Source organism: Apodemus sylvaticus, chromosome 19, assembly GCF_947179515.1.
Source record: "Apodemus sylvaticus chromosome 19, mApoSyl1.1, whole genome shotgun sequence".
In the NCBI taxonomy this organism is placed as follows: Eukaryota; Metazoa; Chordata; class Mammalia; order Rodentia; family Muridae; genus Apodemus; species Apodemus sylvaticus.
The window spans coordinates 43,134,358-43,144,703 of NC_067490.1; positions in this window are offsets into that span (position 1 = coordinate 43,134,358).

Genomic DNA, 10,346 nt, shown 5'->3' on the forward strand with positions numbered 1-10,346 from the left:
CTGCCTCAGGAGCAGTGCTTCTACTAAAGACTTATGCTACCACGTCTGGCTCATGTCCAGCTTCTCTCTCTCTCTCTCTCTCTCTCTCTCTCTGTGTGTGTGTGTGTGTGTGTTTTCATGGTGTCTGTTTTTTATTATTATGTTTCTGATTTTGAGACAGTCTAGTTTACCCGAGGCTAGCCTCAGGCTATCTCTGTATCCAAGACTGATCTTGAACTTCCAATCTTCCTGGGTCCACCTCCCAAGTGGTAGGGTAGTAAGCAAGCGTGGACCATAGCTGGAGGTGGGAGCACACCCCTTTAATCCCAGCACTCAGGAGGCAGAGGCAGGCGGATCTCTGTGAGTTTAAGGCCAGCGTGGTCTACAGAGCAAGTTTCAGGACAGCCAGGGCTACACAGTAAAACTCTGGCTCAAAAATCCAAAAATGGAAAAATGAAAGTGTGGACCATGATGCTCAGAAACATTGCCTGTTTGTTCACTTAGTTACGTCTGTGTCTGCCATTTTTTGTTATGGCTAATACAAGGTCTCTCCAGCCTAGACTGGCCTAGCCTAGAACTCACTATATACTCAAACTGTCTTGGAACTGTCAACCATTCAACCCTAAGTACTGAGCATCATAAGTACTGATGGTGTTCATCAGTCCTCACGCCTGACCAATAGCACCATTAGTCCGGCCTGGGCATCATGTTGTGGCAAGCACCTTCAAAACCAGCACTCAGGAAGCAGAGGCACGTGGACCTCTGTGGCTTCAAGGCTAGCCTGCTCTACTTATTGAGTTCCGGGCCAGCTAGGGTTACACAGTGAGACCCTGCCTCAAATAAATAATTAGATAGATAGATTTGGATAGAGAGTTTGGTCTTACAAAATTGCTATATTATTATTACCACATTTCAAAACAGGGAGTTAAGGTTCTTTTTTTGTTTGTGTGTATATATATGTGTTTGTATGTCATTTCTCAAGACAGGGTCTCTCTGTGCAGCCCTGGCTGTCCTGAAACTTGCCTGTAGACCAGCCTGGCCTATAACTTGAAGACACACATACCTTTGCTTCCCAAGGGCTGAAATTCAAGGTGTGTGCCACCACACCCAGCTAGGAAGTTAAAGTTCTAAGAGCTTCCTAGCAGTAGAACTCGTTGGTAGAGCATACGCACTAAGGGCCTGGGTTCCATTTCTCTGTAGCACCAAAAAGGAGGAAAGCCCAACATGGCAGTGCACACCTTTAATCCCAGCACTCAGGAGGTAGAGCAACTGAAACTGTGAGTTCGAGCCCAGGGTGGTCTACACAGTGAATTCCAGGACAGTCAGGGTTCATAGTGAGACCCTGTCTCAAAAATATATAAAGCAAAATAGCAGAGGAGGAGACAACTGTTGTATGTTAGACTGTAAGAGAAGTTTTTTTAAGATTTATTTATTTATTTTATGTATATGAGTACACTGTAGCTGTACAGATGGTTGTGAGCCACCATGTGGTTGCTGGGATTTGAACTCAGGACCTTCGGAAAAGCAGTCGGTGCTCTTAACTGCTAAGCCATCTCTCCAGGTCCTGTAAGAGAAGTTTTAAATATTGATGACAAGTTCACTGTATCAGAACCTCAAATACCTTATCAAAGTTCATACCCTCCTGTTCACCGGACACCCAGTCCCTCCCTAACCAGCAGTCCATCAGCACCTGCCTAGCTCTCCCAGTGACAGACTCTTCAGGTACTTCTGATGGCTGCCGACTGCCAGCTGACTCCGGTCTAGCCCTCACTCCCAGCTGACTCCGGTCTAGCCCTCACTCTCAGCCTTCACTGCCAGAGCCACAACTCTAAGCCATATGGCTTGTATATGGGCTTTATACTTGTTAGTTCATGGGTGTGTGCATTCTTGACCTCATCTTAAATGCCTTGAATCAGTTCTCCGTGTCTTTTGTACAGTTCTGTGTTTCCTGCGAGTTCCTGAATTAATGAATGGATAGTTGTCTCAATTATGAGGTATGGAATCTGCATAACTAGGAGGAAACCTTTTTATATGTATTGCATTTGTATGTGTATTTTGTTTGTATGTCTGTGTATCCTGGAACTGAGGTTATGGAAGGCTGGGAACTGCCTTGTGGGTGCTGGGAATTAAACCCAGGTCCTCTGCAAGAGCAACACATGCTCTTAGCCACCGAGTCACCTCTCTTTGGGGGATGATTTGTGCTTTGTTCATTCAGATGCTGGTTTCTATGTCCAGACATCTAGTAATAGTCAGGACCATGATGTGGCCCAGCATATCCAGTCTCGGTGTCCTATAAAGATCGCTTCCCATCACCCCGGATTGGTTAATAAAGTAGAGAAGGACCACGAGGAAAAGGTGGAAAGAACGGGAGGAGTCACCACGAGGGCACACACACGGACCAGAGCGAGCCAGGGCAACACTCAGAGGCAGGTAAAGGGCCGGGCTGCACCACGGGAAGGATGCAGCCAGAGGTTAGGATAGCTCAGAACCTGCCTGGCACAGGCTTTCAGCTTGTTAATAAAAATACCAGGTCTCTGTGTCATTTATGCAGGAGCCAGAACAGGCCGGAGCAGAGCCTAGGAATGCCCTGCAGTTATTTGGGAGCAAAAGTGGCATAGAATTACATTCACAATCTCTCCAGACCCTAGGATCCTGTTTAAAGACTTGTTTATTTGTAAACTATTTCATTTTTGTGAGGGTGACGTTGTAAAGGATTCAGCTGAGTGGTGGTGTCTGTTTTACCACAGACCCACTGATGGTTGAGGCTGGTTCGTTTATGATCCTTTTCAAGTTTATCTTATTTCTTCCCTAGAGAAGTAAGTTGACTCTTACTGGAACATATTAATAAGTGTTTTTGAATTATTAGACTAATGTGTATGTGTTTATCCTCTACACTAAGAGAAGAAATTCTTAAGGGCAAAGACCCAATATTTGAAGTGTGTGTGTGTGTGTGTGTGTGTGTGTGTGTGTGTGTGTGTGTGTGATGAGACTAGAACCCAGACAGAGCCTTGCTGGGCTGGTGCTGTATCTCTTTGCCTTTGTAAGATTTTTAGCCCTCCATTTTGCAACATAACAGAACAATCCTCCATAAAGCCTGACTTACTAAAGAAAACCACCAGCAGTCTCTGTGCCCGCCTCCTGCTTCAGAGAGGCAGCCGGCTCAGACCAGGACGCTGCCTTACAAAGAGAAACTGTACAAAGCTGCAGCCATTGCCTGCTGAACCAGAGGACACCTGCTCACACTCAGCCCTTCCGACAGCTTCCCCATAATTAAAACTCACATAAAAAGGGCAGGGATTCAAATGAGTCTGACGCTGGTTCTCGCTCTCCAGAAGTGTTGGGAGAGCCACAGAGAACAAAGCACAAAGCCTGTTGTTGCAGGTTCCTTTGGCTAAGTCATCGGTTCCTGTCTGACGTCTCTGTGGAGCTGGTGTTAGCACCAAGGCCTTTCTCCCTTTCTACTCCCTTCTCCAGGAGGTTTCCTAGACTCTCGAAGATGAAAGCATGCCAAGAGCAAGTCAGAGAGGTAGAACTCTCAACTCTTCACAGTGAAATGGACTTGAGCAACTGACCGTTTGAAACCAGTCAGTGTCCTTCAAACTGGCCCACCTGGACAATTTAGGACAGTTTCAGGTGTGATCTCACAGTGGACTGGGTATAGTTCTCTCTCTCTCTCTCTCTCTCTCTCTCTCTCTCTCTCTGTCTGTCTATCTCTGTCTCTCTTTCTCTTTCAGATTTTTGAAACAGGGTTTCTTTGTGTAACCTTGCTGTCCCGGAACCTGCTTTGTAGACCAGGCTAGCCTCGAAAGAGATCTGCCTGCCTCTGCCTCCCAAGTACTGAGATTGAATGTGTGTGCTACCACCGCCTGGTAGATATGATAACTTAAAAGTGGAAATTTCAGGTTTCTTTGGGAAGTTAAAGCATTTAAGTACTTTTTTTGGGGGGTTGGTTTTTTTGAGACAGGGATTAAATACCCTTATTAAAAGATCTCAGTCTCTTATAGATAAGCATAAACTTTTAAAATTCAGGTTTTTGCTGGGCAGCGGTAGTGCATGCCTTTAGTCCCAACACTTGGGATGCAGAGGCAGGCAGATTTCTGAGTTCGAGGCCAGTCTGGTCTGCAGAGTGAGTTCCAGAACAGCCAGGGCTACCCAGAGAAACCTTGTCTGGAAAAATAAAACAATAAACAAAAAAGTAGGTTTTGAAAGAATCTAAGCCTACAATAGCTCTTAAAATTAGATAGTTTTTTTTTTTTTAAGATTTTTTATTTATTGTTTACATGCTAAGTACACTGTACAGTAGCTGTCTTCAGATATACCAGAAGAGGGTGCCAGATCTCATTACGGATGGTTGTAAACCACCATGTGGTTGCTGGGGTTTGAACTCAGGACCTTCAGAACTGCAGTCAGTGCTCTTAACCACCGAGCCATCCCTCCAGCCCAAAATTAGATAGTTTTATCGTGTATCTTTTGACAGTTACCTAGGACTAGAACTTCTATTTCCATATTTGTAAAAAGGAACTTTTGGGGATCAACCCAGATGCCCATGTAGTGGTGGTTGGACAGTTGAAACAGGGCTGCACCCCCAGGCCATTCTTGAACTAGCTGTGAATCCAAGACAAGTTTTGACCTTCCCATCCTCCTGCCTCCACCTAAGTGTGAAGTGCCGGCACCACGCCCAGCCAGCCCTAACTCTCAATGGGAAAACATGCTGTGCTAGGTAACCGGAATCTGGTATCGGCAAAGCCACCCAGACTGAGAGTGATCATTGCTGAGAGCATCAGTCTCAGTGTGTAATAGCTTCTGACTTGAACAATGGTAGATAAGAATCTAGGCGCAAGAACGATTAATATCATCAGTAGATGCTTCCCCAAGGGTGGAGAGGTGCTCCAGGGAATGCAGAAGAGAAACGGCCACACTGCTCATTGTGGAGTCAGTGGTGGGCTCAACAGAGATGTCCTTTCTTTCCCAAGCCCCATATGGAAGGGTGTTCTTCAGAATGGGGGGAATTGAACTAGAGTTGTTTTACCTTTGAAGACATATTTATTTATTATATGTAAATACACTGTAGCTGTCTTCAGACACACCAGAAGAGGGCATCAGATCTCATTAGGGATGGTTGTGAGCCACCATGTGGTTGCTGGGAATTGAACTCAGGACCTTCAGAAGAGCAGTCAGTGCTCTTAACTGCTGAGCCATCTCCCCAGCCCAGGTTATTACCTTTGAACTTCCTTTTTACTTTTTAAAGATTTATTTATTTATTTATTTATTTTACACATATGAGTACACTGTAGCTGTCTTCAGACACACCAGAAGAGGGCGTCAGATGCCATTACAAATGGTTGTGAGTTACCATGTGGTTGCTGGGATTTGAACTCAGGACCTCTGGAAGAGCAGTCAGTGCTCTTAACCGCTGAGCCATCTCTCCAGCCCACCTTTGGACTTCTAACACTTTATTTTTATCATCTACAATTCCCGTGGCCGGGTTGTTTCTTAGCTGAAGCTGTAATTAAATTGGAGCGTTGTCAGATTAGAGCATGCATCAGATGTGTACACACCGAGTTAAATTTCTCTCCTGCGTTGTCAGATTGAAGACCGTCAATATCTACCAAGCAAGTAAAAACTGTTCTGTTCCACCAAATTAAGAGATTAAGGCAACTCAAAATAATCTTTGGGTATTTAAGTAAGCAAGTTATGTAAGCAAGTTACAGAAGCAAAAAGAGCAATTAGTCATAATAAGAAAATAGTTGGGCTGGAGAGATGGCTCAGCAGTTAAGAGCACTGACTGACTGTTCTTCTACAGGTCCTGAGTTCAATTCCCAGCAACCACATGGTGGCTCATGACCATCTGTAGTGGAATCTGATGTCCCAATGTCCCCTTCTGGTGTTCTGGTGTGTCTGAAGACAGCAACAGTGTATTCATATACATGAAATAAATGAAATTAATCTTAAAAAGAAAAAAGAAAATAGTCACAGATGTACTATTTTGGGTTGGGGTCCCTGAGTGAGAGTTACTGGGAACTCATCTTCCAGGGACCGGAGTCAGAGACAAATGGTGGGTACCAAAATGGATGCCTAGCATAAAAGGGAGCTCCTTTCGCCATAACAATTTGGATAAGATCTTGTAGTGTCCACTGGGCACACACAGTACACATACATGCATGCAAACATTCACACACGTAAATAAGGTAAGTATTTAGAGAAGCCTATAAGCCTTGGTAGAGTCTATTAAGGTACCTGGGGTGATCAACACAGATACTGTTGTATTAAAGCTGTCATAATCATGAACTTTGAACATAGAGTATAGGAAGACAGTCAGGGACAATGCTGTGCATTGTAAAGTGCACTGGGTTCCCACTGCTTGTCTAAGAGTGTAGCACCTGGGTAGGAAGTTCCTTTCTGTCTTAGAGGGGTGTGATGGGACCAGACAGTGAGATGGCCTGCTGTAAACCAACCCATTTCCCACTTCTTTTCTTTCTTTCTTTCTTTCTTTCTTTCTTTCTTTCTTTCTTTCTTTCTTTCTTTCTTTCTTTCCTTCTTTCCTTCTTTCCTTCTTTCTTTTTTTTAGTTTTTTAGTTTGGGTTTTTTGTTGTTGTTGTTTTGTTGTTTTTTAGTTTTTCAAGACAGGGTTTCTCTGTGTAGCCTTGGCTGTCCAGGAACTCACTCTGTAGACCAGGCCAGCCTCGAACTCAGAAATCAGCCTGCCTCTACCCCCCAAGTGCTGGGATTAAGGGCATGTGCCACCACCGCCCAGCTTCCAAGCCCATTTCTATGCACAAGAGTTTTATAGCGAGGTCATCCTGGTCTACAGAGTGAGTTCCAGGACAGCCAAGGCTATACAGAGAAACCCCGTCTTGAAAACAAACAAACAAACAAAAAACAAAAACAAAAGTTTTATAGCAACAATTAATGTTTTGAGCCTGTTTCTAAGCATAAATCTTCAGAACACACCTCTTTTTCTTGTTGAAGACGGCAGACCTGTGCACACACCTAAATTTAGGCAACAACCTAATCCTTCTGACATCCCTGGTGTGAAGATGCAGCCCTGGCTGTCCTAGAACTTGCTCTGTGGACCAAGGTGGCCTTGAACTCATGGAGATTTGCCTGCCTCTGCCTCTAGAGGGCTGAGATTAAAGTCATGTGCCACCACCAACCAGCCACATCAGGAGCTGTTCTGTGCAGACACTGCAGTAGCCCAGGAACAAAGAGGCACTTCGATGGCTTTCTGTAAGCCCCTGCTAACTTCAGACACACTTAAGGAAAGTGGAAGGCAGGACTTTACCTAACTAGTAACAGACTTTGCTTGGTTTTTTTTTTTCCTCGCCCTATTTCTCGTAAAGTCTGTATTCCATGAAACAATGCCACAAACAGAGCAGAGAACAGAAGTATGTTCTAACTCACACAGCGTCCCCAGCATTTTGCACACCACAGGATGCACATACAGGCAAAACACCCAAACACATGAAATCAAAATAAACATTGCCAAAACTCCACACATATTTCTATTTAGAATATATACCAAATGCAATCATATTTGTTAGGGTCCAAGAATCGCTGAAGGAAGACCTCAGCTTCAAATGGTCTGCAAAGACAGAGAGCGTTTATTCTGCGGGAATTACCCCAGCATGCGGAGATCAACTCTTCATCAAAATGGCAACAATTTGAGGGACTCCCAGGTCCCTTTTATGAAGAGCTAGGGTGATTTTCCAGAAAGGTTAGGTAACTTCTGACATGATGGACAGAGGCAAAGCAGTAGCATTAGCACCATTTTGATTGGTTGCTATTTTGGTTTATCTTCATTTGGTGAGACCTTGAAGAGTGTCAGAAGCCAGCTTAGTTCTGGCCTTATCTCCTCCAACCAGGTGTCCCAGGGGCCTTCTCAGTTCCAGACTTGTCCTCCCTAAGTCGGGGCCGTCACTGACTAAAGGCCCATTGTTGGCAGCTCCTTCTGAGGAGCCATACTTCCCAGGGAACTGAAATTTTTATTCCCAAGGTTTTTGGACCTCTCAGTTGCACTTAAAGTTGAAGCTTTGCCAGGTGAAATGGCACACACAGCATTAGCCCCAGCACTCAGGAGGCAGAAGCAAACAGATCTCTGTGAGTTAGAGAGCAACCTGGTCTACATAGTGAGTTCCAGGAAAGCCAGGGCTACATCGTAAGAACCTGTCTCAAAAAGAAGAGGAAAGGGAAGAGGAAGGGGCTGGGGAGATGGCTCAGTGGTTAAGAGCACTGGCTGCTCTTCCAGAAGTCCTGAGTTCAGTTCCCAGCAACCACATGGTGGCTCACAACCATCTGTAATGGGATTTGATGCCCTCTTCTGGTGTGTCTGAAGACAGCTACAGTGTACTCACATATATAACATAAATAATCTTAAGGGGGGAGGGAGATGAAGAAAAAGAGGAAGAGGGGGAAGTGAAAGAAGGAGGCAGAGTGGGAGGAAGAGGAAGAAGAGGAGTTGCTTTAGGGTCAGCAAGCTGTCTCAGTCAATAGAGCTGTGTAAGTTCAAGCCCCAAATCCTTCATGGTAGAAGAAGAGAAATGACATCTGACAGTTATCTTCTGACCACTACATGAACTCCAGGGGGCATGATCAGCAACACACACACACACACATACAACACACATATACACAGAGCACATGCAACCATACACACACACACACAGAGCACATACACCATACACACACATATACACATATACACACAGCACATACACCATATACATACACATACATACACACATAGCACATACACCATACATACACATACATACACACATACATACACAGCACATATACCATGCACACACACATACATACACACAGCACATATACCACACACACACACATACATACACAAAGCACATATACCACACATACACATACATACACACAGCACATACACCATACACACACACATATACACACACACATACACACACAACATATACACCATACACCACACACACGCACAGACACAGACACACAGATACACACTGAACTTTTAACTGATATATTACCTATCTGTAGCCCCTGAAAAGCTGAAGCAGGAGGATCACAAGAAATTCCAAGTCAGTTTGGGTCTCAGGCCATCCTGAATAAGAGTGAGATCCTATCTCAGTGTGTGTGTGTGTGTGTGTGTGTGTATGTGTGTATGTGTGTCTCAGTGTCTGTCTGTCTGTCCATGTTTGTGAAAGTTTGGGGGAAAAGGGTAAAACACACTAAGAAAAAGTAATTTACATTTTCTTGTGGTTGTTGTGTTTAACAGGGTTGACAGTCTCCTGGAAAAATAACAAAGGTTCACTGTTAGCACAGAACAGGCCTGACTTTCTGCTCCCAAGGTTGCATTCAGGATTGGTTGTAAAGAAGAACACTAGAGATGTGTCTACAAACATAAAGCAGATATAAAACATGACTATAGGGATCACTCTCAATAAAGAAGCAAAAGGAAAAGTACTCGGGACTTCTCCTCACATGCTAGGCCAGCGCTCCACCATTGAGCTGTGCCCTGACACCATAAACAAGCTCTTCAGCTGCTCTTGGCTGCTTCAAAAAATAGGAAAACTGGGCTGTGTAACACCAAGGCCCCATAATGCCGGCAGCCTTGTTCCTTTTCAGAAACAAAAGGATCTTGTGGTTAACACAGAAGTGGTAATGGTGAGCAGGGTAGGACAGGGGCAGAGACGGAACTGCAGCGTCCTTCACTCAGGAATGAAGTACCAGGCATTCAGTCATCACCACGGCACCCACAATTACAGCAGTCTGCAAGCACTTGCTCACTGTGTTCTCAAGATAGCCCGGTACAGACGTCAGGAAGTCCCAGTTCCGGTCTGGGTTCCAGTCTTCTGAGAGTCCCTCCTTCCTTAGGTTGCTTGTCTGTACGGGACCAGCCTCCACTATGTTACACTCCTGGAGGGAGAGATATAGCCTTGTTCAAGTCTCTATCCCATCTTAGTATGCAAAATGTCTTGCAGATAATAAATATCATTGGATGATCACTTACAGAGCGAGTGTCATAAGGTACAAAATATTTGTTTCCTTTATGCTAATTAAATAGATGGATGACCCATGTATCAGGTTCATCCCCCTCTAGGAAGTACTAATGGGCTGTTTACAGACTTTAATGATGGCTTATTAAATGTAGCACCCTGTCGGCTCAGCACAGTGAGGATGGTCTATAATGCCAGTTCAGCCTTGAGTTCAGCTTAGCAAAGAAGTTCTTCCTGTGTCCGGCACCGTGTAAGCCTGGTACTTCACAAAGATACAAAATTAATATTCAATTATGGTCATGATCAACAGGAAGGGGACTTGCTTGTAAGGATTCCAGCTCATTGATTACCAAATTCATTCAAATGTTTGCTTCTGGATGG